Source organism: Cupressus sempervirens, chromosome 3 (genome assembly GCF_028749045.1).
Source record: "Cupressus sempervirens isolate cs-2001-9-10 chromosome 3, ASM2874904v1, whole genome shotgun sequence".
Taxonomy (NCBI): Eukaryota; Viridiplantae; Streptophyta; class Pinopsida; order Cupressales; family Cupressaceae; genus Cupressus; species Cupressus sempervirens.
In genome coordinates this window covers 54,503,760-54,518,775 of record NC_143120.1, presented here as the reverse complement: position 1 = coordinate 54,518,775, position 15,016 = coordinate 54,503,760, and positions in this window count along the sequence as shown.

Genomic DNA, 15,016 nt, shown 5'->3' with positions numbered 1-15,016 from the left:
CTCATAAGCCCAAATTGAATTTTTGAAGTAGCCGCCCCTATTCTTGCATAGGCTGATCAACCTCCATGATTGTAGATTATGAAGGTTTGAAAATGCAATTGAATGATGCACCCATTATTGTAGCGAACACCATTCATGGGTACTATAGCAGCCAACACTAAATTTGATTTGCAATTAATAACCTTTAAACCCTTTATTTAGAAAGTACAATAATAAAACAGTTGTTGTACTCAAATATTTTTCTCAATGTAGCACAAATAGAAGACTGAAGTATCTTCCTCCGAGTTGCAATAATTCAAGTGATATTTTACACCCTCAAAATTTCTATCAATAGGAAGTTTTCATTTCCTATGACAAAGAAGTAATCTAAAAAAACCCTAGGCTCTACAAGATGAAACAACAACAACAACAACATCAAATCCGCCTATCGAGAATGAAGCCCAAGATGCCTATTTATTCTTTTTCTCCACTTTCTTGAGAAACTTCTAGAATATTATTTTATTTATTAAGTGCCTTTATAAAATATTTTATAATTCAAGTCACTTTATTAAATTAATTAAATATAAAGTTACTTTTTAATATTTATTTATTTGATAACTTTATAAATAATTAACTTAATACCACTTATTTATTTAATTAAAATAATTAATTAGTCATCCTCATAAAATATTCATTATTTTAGACAACTTAATTAATTAAATTAATTAAATTAAATTACCTCCAAAACGGGGACATTACACACAGTCCAATTTGATTTCCTTTTCTGCAACTTTTTCTCTTAACATATGATACTCAATAGAAATGTGCTTAGTCCTTGAATGCAATATTGGATTCTTAGACATATTTACTATGCTTGTGTTGTCACAATGTATAACAACAGGTTCACTGATTTCTATCCTTATATCTTTTATCATCTATTTCACCCAAATGACTTGATTGCAATTATTTGCTACTGCAAAATACTCTGCTTTTGCTATACTTTGAGTTGTATAATCATGCTTCTTGCTTGATCAAGAAACCAATCTTTATCTTAGAAAGAAGGCTCCTCCATTGGTGCTATTTTTGTTCACCATACTCCCTACCCAATCTGCATCAGTAAAAGCATTTAGAGTGAAATCATTAGATCTGTCATACCACAATCCATACTTTGATGTTCCTTTCAGATATCTAAATATCCTTTTGACTGTTGCATAATGCACTTCTCTGGGATCATCCTAGAATCTTTCAACAATTCCAATTGGATTTTCTATATCCAACCTTGTATTAGTTAGATATTGCAATCCTTCGATCATAGATCTATATTTTTTCTGTTTAACGATAGGTGTCTCTATCTTCATAGATAACTTGTGTCTAGTTACCATAGGTAATCCAATGGATTTTTATGTTTCTAAACCAAATCTTTTCAATAAATCCTTTATGTACTTAGTCTATGAAATAAAGATTCCTTCTTCATTTTGTACAATCTGCATTCCTAGGAAATATTTCATCTCTCCTATCATACTCCTTTCAAATTCTTTCACTATGTCTTCTACAAACTTCTCACTTTCATCATCATTTCCTCCAATTACAATGTCATCAAAAAATATTACCAAAATCATCAAACCATCATCAATTTCTTTCCAATATAGATTACTATGTACCATGCCTTTGTTATATCCAAGCTTTTTCAAATGCTTGTCCAACATTGCATACTAGGTTCTGAGAGCTTGCTTCAATCCACACAATTCTTTCCTAAGTCTACATACTATGTCCTTGTTATCTGTAAGAGGACATCCTTCAGGCTATTCAATTTATGCCTCTTCTTCAAGTTTTCCATTCAAAAATGTTGACTTGGCATCCATCTGATATGCTTTGAATTTCTTCTGTGCTCAATAGGCTCTGAATAATCTTACTGCTTCTATTCTAGTAACTAGAGCATAAGTCTCCTCATAAGCTATTTCTTCTTGCTGTGAGTAAATTTTACATACCAATCTTTCCTTGTTCCTTAGAACTTCTCCTTGCTCATTCATCTTGTTTCTAAATACCCATTTAGTTCCTATCACATTATTATCTTCTAGTCTAGGGACTAATTGCCATGTCTCATTCTTTCCTATCTAATCTAATTCCTCTTTCATAGCTTGCTTCCAATAGTCATCTTTACATGCTTCATCTGCATTATTAGGCTCAATTTTAGATATTAAGCATAGTTCTTCATTTACTCTACTTCTTTTCATCACAACTTTGTTTTTGCTTTCGATGATCTATTTGGATGGGTGATTCTTTATCATGTTCTTTCCTAAAGTAGGAGTTGTTATCTCAACTCTTGGCTATATTGAAGGTTCCAAGCTTTGTTCCTACCTTGACTCCCTTTCATTCTACAAATCATTGTTAGTCTCATGAAATATCTCATCATTCCTTGGCTTAGTTACAATATCATCATCTAAATTGTAATAAACTATTCTCTCTTGTATTCTAAATTTCTCATCAATTCTCACATTTGCACTTTCTATAATAGTCTTAGTTCTCTAATTATAACATCTATAAGACTTTCTTTTCAATGAATAACCAGAAAACATACCTTCATCACTTCTAGCATCAAACTTACCAATGTCATCATCTCTCTTTATGTAACACTTACTTCCAAATATTCTAAAATACTTAACTGTAGGTCAATGACCAAACCACAGTTCATAAGGTGTCTCATTTGTGTCTTCCCTGACTTGCACTCTATTCATAGTATAGATCATTATATTCATAATCCTCTCCAAAATTTCTTTGATTCATCATTCTCTACTAACATAGCTCTTGTAGGTTCAGTAACTGACTTGTTTCTTCTCTCTGCAATGCCATTCTATTCAGGGGTTCTTGAAGGTGATAGCTATCTTTTAATTCTATTTTCTTCACAAAACATGTTAAACTCATTTGAAGTAAATTCTTATATTCTATCTAATCTTAAACAATTAATCTTCATATTAGATTCATTCTCAACTCGATTCTTGAATATCTTGAATTTGTCAAATGCCGTAGATTTCTCTTTAAGAAATGCAACCCGCATCATTCTAGAAAAATCATCAACCAGAATCATAAAATACCTCTCATCACAGAATCCTTTAGTCTTTGTAGGACTGTTGAGATTTGTGTGTAAAATCTCCAACTTTTTTATAGTGGTAAACTTCTTGTTGGGAAAAGAAGTTCTCTTATGCTTTGCCAAAACACACTTCTTGCAAATTGTGTTTGTAGGTTTTACAATCTTCAGAAAATCTCTAACTGTAAACACTCTATTAGTACTCTGAATACTGTCAAAGTTCACATGACAAGATCTTTTATGCCATAACTAATTGTTATCTACCTTCACAACCAAACATGTCATTTCAGTAGGATTCAATTGAAATACATTACCTCTAGATTTGATTCCTATTCCAATTACCTTTCCATTTTTATCTTTGATCATGCATGTCTTTTTTGTGAACTTTAACTAATAACCTTTTTCTATTAGTTGTCCAACACTCAAAAGATTGTGGTTGAAACCATCAACAATGTATAATTCCTTAGTGTTAGTTTTACCATCAATAGTTATGGATCCAATACCTTTAACATAGCATGCTGCATTGTTTCCAACTCTGACAATTCCTCCATCCTGACCTTTAAAGTAAACAAAATTGTTCATATCACCAGTCATATGATGTGAACAACCACTGTCAATTATCCAATTAGATTTCTTCTCAACCTGTGATACTAAAGCTACCTTCTCTGGACTTTCTTTTTTAATTGCTACAAATCCAATTTCATCATCACTAGTAGTTAATGCTTGTTCATTAGAATCAATATCTTCATTTGCAAACAATCACTCTCTTTCTTTTCTAGGCTTATGATTTCCCTTGTATTTTTTCTTTCGTTTAGGACACTTAGATGCATAATAACCATATTCATCACATGTCCAACATTTAAAGATTTTCTTACCTCCATTTTCTCTTCTTCCCAAAAGGGTTACTCCTTTAATCTTTTTGTTTTCCTTAGATCTGCTAGTGCTAGCAAAATCTCCTCTAGTGCTTGTGCTCCCTTAGAAGTTGCATCAAATATTCAAGGCACTAAAAGTTGTCTCTTTCTAGTTAATTTTGTGTATTTTCTAAGTTCATTTTCAACTACTCCAAGTCTTCCAAGCAATGTCTCCTTTGTGAAATCTCTAGTACAAAATATTAACAATTGTATCATCTAAACTATAGATTTAAATGGTGGTGTTAGAGTCTTCAATATCTTCCATATAACCTCATCATCTTCTTTGGTTCCTGCTTGAGCTTTAATACTTGCAATAATTTCTGATATACTACCTATATATGTTCTTACAGATTCATCTTCCATCTTTTTAGCATCTGAAATCAACAAGTCCAACTTTGTAACCTCAACTTCTTAGAATGTGCATAACCTTCAAAACTATTTTCCAATGCTTTCCAAATGCAATGTGATTTTACCTGATTGTACTCAATTTTAGGAAGTGCAGTCAATAGTGTGTCCCTAGCTCTCATGTCACAAATGAAATAATCTCTTTTTGCCTTGGTGCAAATTGCCAAATCCTTTTCTTTAATGATTATCTTTGCTGATTTTGTCAATATCCAAATCCCAAATCCATACACAATAAATATGTTTTCATAATTTCCTTCCAGCTGTCATAGTTTGTTCTATCAAACTTCAGACAATCTTTCCTGAATATGTTTGTCATGGATCTCCGAAAATTGTTAAACTTTATCTTCGAGGACTTGATGGCGATAGTCCACCAAGATAACTAGGGGGGCAGGGGGGGGGGGGGGGGGGGGGGTGGGGGGGTGAATCTTTAATCTAACAATTAAAACATTTATCTTTTTAAAATAAACTTAACCATTCAACTAGAGTAAAATAACAACCATAATAAAATGCTCATAGACAATTACAGTAGATATGTTGACTAGGGTAACCTTGGATCAAAGGAAAAACCCTAGTGGGAATGATTGATGTACTAATATAAATATTTCTTCTTATAGGATGGACCCTATTAGGATTCTATTACAACATTTAGTACAATGAGTCACTGATAGGGAACTTTGAATCCTTGTTAGGGGATTCCAACCCTATTAGGAGTTGTGGTACAATGTATGCAAGAAGAGCCCACTTCCCAAATATCTAATTTCAACTACAAAAGGAGGTCATTTATCAAACAAGTAATTTATTGTTATCTTCTTCTTTCCTTTTCTCTTTCCTCTATTCCATCAATTGGACCAACCATTGTCAAACCTTGTAGGCTAGGTCAAAAACCTCAGATCCACATACCAAACCTCGTAGCACTCAACAAAACCTTTTAAAAGAAGTTTCCTTCACTTCTGCACTATTCTACTCAACTTTGCATTCCACACTCTTTGTTACTTATCATTAATTCATATTTTATACATTTGATCATCATGATAAAGAAAAATTACCAAGTCCATAAAATAATTCTTTGAGTTGGCTGTTAATTCTTCTCAATTAATTACTATATGACCACATTAAGAACATGTTACACTTAGTAATAACATTAATCTTTCCCCTTGCAACTTGAATAAATTTTTGTACACACAATATTTTGATGAGTGAGCTTAGCCATGTCATCCCCAACATGTCTTCTTCATGTCCCCAACTTCAATCCTCAAGATATCAACTCTGCCAAGAGATATAACAAGTTTACTAGAATATGCCTTTGTAAACTCTATCTCAAAATAGACATTACCAAAACTTACTTAACTTCTTCTAGTCTTATTCTTTCTTCTTCTCATGTTAACTGCATATACCAAATACATAGAAGTATCTCCCATAACCTTGGGTGGTTATAATGCTCAACTAAACATCCATACTGACTTGATCTTTTCATTGTTCTTCTATTAGATACCACATAAAACTTCTATGTTGACATAAATAACAAGCTTAGTCACAAATGTAACATATCATCATAGTAGTACTCCCAATAGGAATATCATCAGCATTCATGCTTCCAACCAATCTTCCAAATCTTTTGACACTTTCTTCATTTGGCACATAATAAAATTTCTTGCTTAGTCTCAACTATTTTCTGCTTGGCTTGCACTAACTTTGCTCGACTTTCATTGTTTTCTTGGTTATACTTGGCAAACAGTTTTCTTTACTTAGTGTTCTTTTAGTCTTTTCTCATCTATCCTTTCCTTATAGCCTTAAGTAGATAAAAAAAAAACTATATTATCAATGTCTTTCTTGGTCTTAGTGCTCGTTTTAAACACCAAATAACTCAACCTTTCTCTAGGTTCTCTTGTTATCCTTTCTTTTCAAACCCTCTTCATCAATTAAACATATGATATGATTTAGATGAAAGTAAGTAAATTTCTCACCACCAAGTAGTATGTTTGACATTTGTGAAAAAATAATGATTGTTCCATGGTAGGTTTCATCAATCTTCTTCACTACAATAATCTCATTTCAATATCTACTACTTATGTTTCATTCTCATATATCACTCTCATTTTTCTCAATTCCAATTCAACAACATCATTATATTTTTCAAACTGAAAGGACATCACTATTGAGACAATCATTTTGTCTAATTAATCTCATGATTCCTTAAGTCCTTATTTCATCATTAATAATATTAGTTTATCAAGACCAAACATATTTTTTGTTTGAAGTCCATGGGAAAAGCAAGATACCTAGGGGGGTGAATTAGGATGTGTGAAACTTTTGTACTTTGAAAGAATTATGAAACTAATCCTTATCTCAACAATATTATAAATCACATAAACATATTCTATAATAATGTATCAAATCTAATCTACTAATTACAACCATAAACATGAAAGTAAATAATCAACACATATAACAAAGATTTGGTAACCCAGAAACACTCTAAGGTGAAGGTAAAACTGGAGTGGGGATGACAACCATAAATTTTCACTATTGCAGCAATAAAGTTTGTCTATTAAGGCTACAATTTTGATCACTTCTAATTATCTACCATGTGAGGAGTCTACCCTATTAAGAGATATAAGTCTTATTAAGTCTACCTTGATTAAAGGATTTAAAACTTACAACAAAGTAAGCACTCTATTTGGAGATTTATATTGGCTTATTAAGATCACTTTGTTGAGAGATTTACCCTAATGCACTTTGCTAGAATATATTAGTACTTGATCCTTTGGTTAGTGCTCTAATTCTTGATTACAAATCTCCTCTTTTCAATTTCTTATCCTTTCTATGAACCAAAATGGTCATGCCATAGTTTTCCCACTATTTGCATTAGCAACAAGAGAAATACATATAGATTTAGAGCTCTTGAAGACATAAAAAATATATAAGTTAGGCTGCAAATTAACACTCCTAGCTATAACAACCAAATCAGGATCATTGAGGTCTCTAATAACCACATCATGTGGTAAGTGTTGGAGTTTTAAAATGCACTAAAACTACTAAGCAACAAAATGCTTAATACCAAGATGATAATACTCATACAATCTAAAAGTCAGCCAATTGTTGTTAACAATTGCATGTATAAAACATTTGGATCCAACTTCTACAAAACCAAAGGTGGTTTTCTACTCTTTTTGCTCTGCAAAATAGGGTGGGTATACCCAAGGATGATTCAAAATTGGAAAAATTTTATGAGGATTACTCTTAGTTTTAGTCTAATTCTCATTTCAAAATCCTCAAACATAAACATAATTCTTACTAGCTTGATAAACACATCCCATAAAATAGATATGGCCAAGAATTCTTCTATAGATCTGTAGATGTTCTTAACAATAGTGGCTAACTATAGCTAAAACATTCCATGCAAACAAGTGATGGCCAGCTTTGAAGATCTACAAGAAATAAAAGTAAAATTTGATTTGATGATGCATTTTGATAATCATTTATGATCTATTTCTCCTTGTGCTAAATCAATTTGATCAGTGCCTAATCCATTGGGGTTCAAAGTCTATAGCAAGTTCTCAGATCTAGTTTGTTGCCTTCCAACAAATTCTATCAGCAATTCTTATCAGAATTCATCATTCAAAACCCTTTCCACTACTAAAGAAACCTTACCACATTTACCAAAGCTTTTATTTAATCCATTGAATTAACAGCAATGATAAACAGATATACAACCTAACTGGATTGCATTCAATTGCACAAGCCTTTACTTATACAATATAAAGATAACCCAGTAATAAAAAGGAGACAAGATTCAGGAAAGAATAATATGGGGACAGTTCACAATTTGTATTTATTTTCTTTGAAAACTTTATACCATTTACAATAGACTCAGAATGACCTTCAAAAAGAAATGCAGTTCACTCTATATTCATGTATCCTCAGAGAATTGACAGAGAAAATACATCATAAACTTGCTTCCAAAATTTGGACCAAAAACAGACTAAGCATATTACTTAGAAAAATAGAATTTGAACCCTTCTTTTAGCCTTGGAATCTCACTTAAATAATGTGAGATGCAACAAGCTTCAGGCTAAGAGAAAAGGATAGGTGTCCTCTTACAAAATGAGCACATTCTTCCTTTTTAAAAGGAACCAGACACCTTAACTCAGAAAAGGAACCGATAAAAACAAATAGCAGTGACAACTGGAGCATAAGATCTTTAACTTTGTCCTTTTCTCTAAGTACTCCCTGTTGGTAGTGCTTTGATTTCTGTGATTTCTTCCTAGACAAATATTTCTCTTTTGGTGGGCCATTCACATTCCTTAATTGTTGTTAGTTCATCCACAGTTTTCTACCACTTGGCATCAGTAATTTTCCTTCCTTCTATGGTAAACCTATTCACTTCAGTTTCAATCTTGAAAAGGGTATCAATTAGTTTATTGAAAAGACATTCATCAATACCATCTTGGAGAATGGATACCACTTGTGGCAAGTCTATAATGCGATCAAAAGAAATAGACCACTCATTAAAATCTTTTAACTTATCATTAGAATCAATAACAGAAGGAATTAAAGAATTGAAACCATTTGTTAGCACTTTCAATTTACTTTGAATTATTGCCAGCTTCCCTATGAAGATTTGCAATAATTATTTCACTTTGTCTATACCCTCCTTCACAATAATAACTTTATATGGGAGGTTTGGCTTCTTGGCTAACAAGGGTATCAACCTATCAAAAAATTGCATATATGGCCCCCACTGTTGAAAAATAGGCTCAAGCCATCTAACTACATCCATCCATACCTGTTCTACAGATTGTAGAGTGATGAATGTATTATAAGCATCTTGAGATATTCTTTTCAGAATGCCTATTCTATGATTTAATACATTCATCAAAGAACTCTTCTTGGTATTACTATCAGCTTGGGAAACTTTTGTTTCCACACTAATCATAGGTACTAGCACTGTTACTCCTATAGGTATTCCTTCTATTTGGGCCTCTGCTTCTACCATGTGCCTTCTTTCTTCCTCTTGCCTTGGTGCATGTTTTGCCTCTGCTGCTACCTTGAGTTGTTCTTTGAGGGATTTTGTTTCTGTTTCCAGAATTTTAATTTTTTCCTCTAACTCTTCTATTATTTGTTTCTGTACATGGCTCATTTTGAGCTCTTCTTCATATGTTCTTCTAATATCAAGGCATTCACTAAATTTTGTAGCTAACTTATCCTCAATTTCATCAACCTTTTCTTCATTCATGAGAGCAAAATTTTTTACCAAGCTAGAGATCTCCTTTCCAGTAGTGCTCTCCAATGTCCACACAATCATATTTCCCTGAGCAGTTTCTTCTATATCCATCATCTTAGGCTTCTTAGTGTCAGGGGCCACACTCCATACTGCTAGGGTTTTAGTGTCCATATTAAAACCTAACCCACTTTTAAAGCCTTCACTGCTAGTGGCTTCATAACTGATCACCTTATCTTGTCTTCTCATTTGGTCTAACACAAAGGCTTTCTCAATGTCCCAATGTGGTATTAGAATCATACCACTCCTAAGTACCAATTCTCTGGCTTCTGCAGCAGTCATTGTTTCACTTTTAGGGTCATAAGCCAATAATCTTTTAACTATCTCTTTATTTTTCTTTGGATCTTCTCCTAGCATGAGACTCAATGTGAGTTCATTTTGTTTGCTCTTATAGATAAAATTTTTAAACTCTGATGATTTAATAAAATCATCATCTTCCATGAACTTTTCAAATTGAATGATGATGCAGAGCCCTCTGTATTTATCTTTAAGGAATCTTAGTTCAACTCAAGGATTCACAATAGGCTGGTACACCCTCAAGGAACCAATAAAATCTCAAAGATTACAACAAAGAACCCTGACATTATACACCAATAAAGACAAAATCTTCACTCACACAATTAGATTGCTATGTCTGATTCCATTGTTCATAACTTCTGTTCTAAACATCTTCTTGAAAAACCTTTTGGACTAATTTTTCCAAATTAGTAATTCTAAAAGATATCCAAATCTGAGACCAATCCAATAAGCAGATTATAAATTATGTACTCTGAACCAAGACTCATATTTTCTATCATAAACCAGAAACAAAACCGGTAACCCTGCCTAGGGCATCAGATATCTTCCTCAAAATAAATCTAAATTAAACCAAACCAATTCCATATTATCCATTCTTGAGTCTAGTTTCCAAATATGTAATCCATTCATTTTTCACATTCATATATAAATTTTCAAGCACAAATCACTGTCTGTAACTCCAATGAAAATTGTTAAAAACCAGTTTTCACTCAAATGCCCATAACTTTCACAAATCTAAATAAAAATGATTAAAACCAGTTGAAAATGAAAGTTAGTTCACATATCTTTCCAATTAATATCATTAGAAATCTTGAGTCTCCAAAATGTGTCCGAATCAAACGCTGCAACATGACTGTATTCAGCGAATCTCAAATCTGCAAACATCCACTTTTACTAAAATACCCATAACTTATTCATTTCTTCATAAAATTGAACCAAACCAAAAGCATGAGAAGAAAGATTCATCATAATATATATCCAATACTATATTACATGGTTTCCAGGCTGTACATGGCTGTAAAAGGCCTGGAAACTACTCTAAAACTAAAAAAACAATCAAAACCACAACAATAAAATGCACCAAAAATGTATCAAAATATTTTCTCTTTTCCAAAATTGATTTGGTTTGACCATACAATGGTTTTTATATCCATGTGATAGTTATAAACCTTCCTAACTACCCCCAATACCAACCATAAACCTTTTTACATCATTTTTCTATTATTAACAACTTTCTCAAAGTTGCATTTTACAACTTTTTACGCAACTTTTACATTTTTGACAAAAATGGCTCCATAGCCTTTACAACTTGACCCAAATACAATATTAATGACTCAAATGTATTTAATATCACAAATAATGAATCTTAAATTTTCCATGTTCTTGTATTTAATGTGCTCCTGCACCATACTCCCAAACTTGAAAAGTTTCCAAGTCCCTTGGAAACATGGAATCAATAACCTGCAAGAAAAAATATTAGATCAAAATCCTCATCTTTTCCTTTGAATCTTCACCATCATCACTGGATCTCTGCCTCCTCCACTTTCCTATCTCTTTCACTAATGACTCCCATCAATGGAGTTATGCTGGTTGCCTCTATGGTGCTTCTCATTCCTTAGTCCACTCCTCCATGCTGCATCACAACCTCTTGTCCCTCACCACCAGTCTATTGGCAACACACAAAGGACCATCCTCTCTAGCCCTGGATCATCTCCTATGATCCTTTGGTAGACCTCTCTTTTCCACCCATCTGCAGTGAGTGAACTAGCACCTGCAACCACAAAAACTTCACTAACAAAAATCATATACCCAACTTTGCCTGGTGTAGGTTACCTTCTACACACTCAGAATCTTCTGAGCTCTGATACCAATCTGATGCAGAGCCCTCTATATTTATCTTCAAGAAATCTTAATTCAACTCAAGGATTCACAATAGGCTGGTACACCCTCAAGGAACCAATAACATCTCAAAGATTACAACAAAGAACCCTGACATTATACACCAATAAAGACAAAATCTTCACTCACACAATTAGATTGCTATGTCTGATTCCATTGTTCATAACTTCTATTCTAAACATCTTCTTGAAAAAAATTTTGGACTAATTGTTCCAAATTAGTAATTCTAAAAGATATCCAAATCTGAGACCAATCCAATAAGCAGATTATAAATTATGTACTCTGAACCAAGACTCATATTTTCTATCATAAACCAGAAACAAAACCGGTAACCCTGCCTAGGGCATCAGATATCTTCCTCAAAATAAATATAAATTAAACCAAACCAATTCCATATTATCCATTCTTGAGTCTAGTTTCCAAATATGTAATCCATTCATTTTTCACATTCATATATAAATTTTCAAGCACAAATCATTGTCTGTAACTCCAATGAAAATTGTTAAAAACCAGTTTTCACTCAAATGCCCATAACTTTCACAAATCTAAATAAAAATGATTAAAACCAGTTGAAAATGAAAGTTAGTTCACATATCTTTCCAATTAATATCATTAGAAATCTTGAGTCTCCAAAATGTGTCCGCATCAAACGCTGCAACATGACTGTATTCAGCGAATCTCAAATCTGCAAACATCCACTTTTACTAAAATACCCATAACTTATTCATTTCTTCATAAAATTGAACCAAACAAAAAGCATGAGAAGAAGGATTCATCATAATATATATCCAATACTATATTACATGGTTTCCAGTCTGTACATGGCTGTACAAGGCCTGGAAACTACTCTAAAACTAAAAAAACAATCAAAACCACAACAATAAAATGCACCAAAAATGTATCAAAATATTTTCTCTTTTCCAAAATTGATTTGGTTTAACCATACAATGGTTTTTATATCCATGTGATAGTTATAAACCTTCCTAACTACCCCCAATACCAACCATAAACCTTTTTACATCATTTTTCTATTATTAACAACTTTCTCAAAGTTGCATTTTACAACTTTTTACGCAACTTTTACATTTTTGACAAAAATGGCTCCATAGCCTTTACAACTTGACCCAAATAAAATATTAATGACTCAAATGTATTTAATATCACAAATAATGAATCTTAAATTTTCCATGTTCTTGTATTTAATGTGCTCCTGCACCAAATGAGCCTGTCATCCAATCTTGATGCTGCAATTTGTAAATTAGTAGAAGCTTTTCCTACTTCAGTAGCCCTTTGGTGAAAATAATTTTTCCTAATATCAAATAAATACTCACTATTTCTAGACATGACTTGTATAGCTCTTCTTACCACCTTTTCAGGGATGTGCATTATCATTTGTCTTTTATTTCCTTGTGGCACCCAGGCTAAAGTTGATGGTTGCTCTTCTTCTAACTCAATTTCCAATTGTGTATCTGGCTCAGGGGATTCTCTATTTACAATGGCTTCCTCTCCCTCTAGCTAATGAGGCATTTGTAACATAATATGGTCAAAATTTTCAACCATCTTCCTCAGATTATTAGGATATGGAAATTCTGTATAGAAACCCTTAAAATCAGGGTTGGTCCTCTTCAAAGAATTCTCCACTTTCCTTATTTCCTCATATTTCCTTAATAACTCATCTGCCTCCCTTGTTGCTACTAAGTTGGCAATTAGGTCCTCTATAGGGATAGGCTTGGTTGGAGGCAGAATAAAACCCCTAATGGCCTTGACCTCATTTGCAATATAACTGTCAGGGTCATACATCCTATAGGGCCCAGTAGCAAATTTATATTGATCGAAATAGTCACTTAATTCCTCAAATGCATTCGTGCTTATTTCAAAATCTCCTACTTTAAAGGTTCTACAAACAAAGGTAGGCTTATGCAAAGAAGGAGGTATCATTTCTTTATTCATCAATAATAACTACCAAAAGAATTCAATAATAGCCATTCTAGGAGGTAAATATTTTGGTAGTAGATGAGGAGGCTGTGGGCATGCAAAAACTCTAATTAAAGTACATTCTTTAAACAAAAATATACTTCCCCAGTTATGATCTATTTTTTTTTTTTCATCTAAGAAAGAGTGCCTAAGAAGATTCTTCAAAAAATTGGGTGCCCTAAAGAAAGTATGATTTAGTTGCCTCATAATAACAGAACTGAACAAATTAAAAAATACTAGGGCATTTGAATAAAAGAAATCCTTATGCCAAATATGAGTCCAGAGTTGCATAGGTAACTCACCAAATTCATCAAAAGTTTGATCAATGAAGTCTCCACTGATGTACCCAATGTTGCTATATAGGATAAGGTGCATCAATAATGAATAATGGTGGAACTTGAAGTCTTTCATCTCTCCTTTCTTAGCATCACAAATCTGCATGTGCATACTGTCAATGATAAAGGCCACATAGTCATACTCCTTATGATGAAAAGGATCCTGTATGTCACATGCCATCAGAAAAAGAGAACCATATACACAATCCTCTGCACCATCACTCCCCAATACTTTGTGCAACCCATACACTATGTTTTTGAAGTAATTTTAAAACCTACTCAAAGGTAAAAAGTCTCCCACCTTTCTTGGAACTAACCCTTCCTCCTTAACTCTGTAAGGATTATGTGGCAGCATGATATTGTTTACAAAATAGGTTTTATTCCTGGCGAATTTTCCTTGTAAATCCGCAATGTCAATAGGTACATCCATTTCTCCCATCAATCCAAAAGCCTAAACAAAAGAAGTTTTGTCCAATGTACATAATACACTCCCATTATGCCTGTGGAAAGTCCTAGTTACTAGATTGTATAAATTTATTAGGGCCTTCAATAGATCAACATCAATGAACACTTCTGGGAATATTAATTTTTCCATATTTCTATTCCATGGGTTACATACTAGTACATTCTCTATTCTATTCTGATAAAAGTACATGAAAAGATTGTAACCAGTCATTCTAGGGAATTCAACATCTTGAACAAAAATATAAGGGTATCTGAATATATGATCATTTGCAAAAATTGCGTTTAAGAACCCTGGAAGGAGTTTTAGCCAGTCTTCTGCATGCTTGTTTGGTTTTCTGACCCTTGTCTTCTTTTTTGTCTTAATAGAAGATTTCTTTCTTTTTCC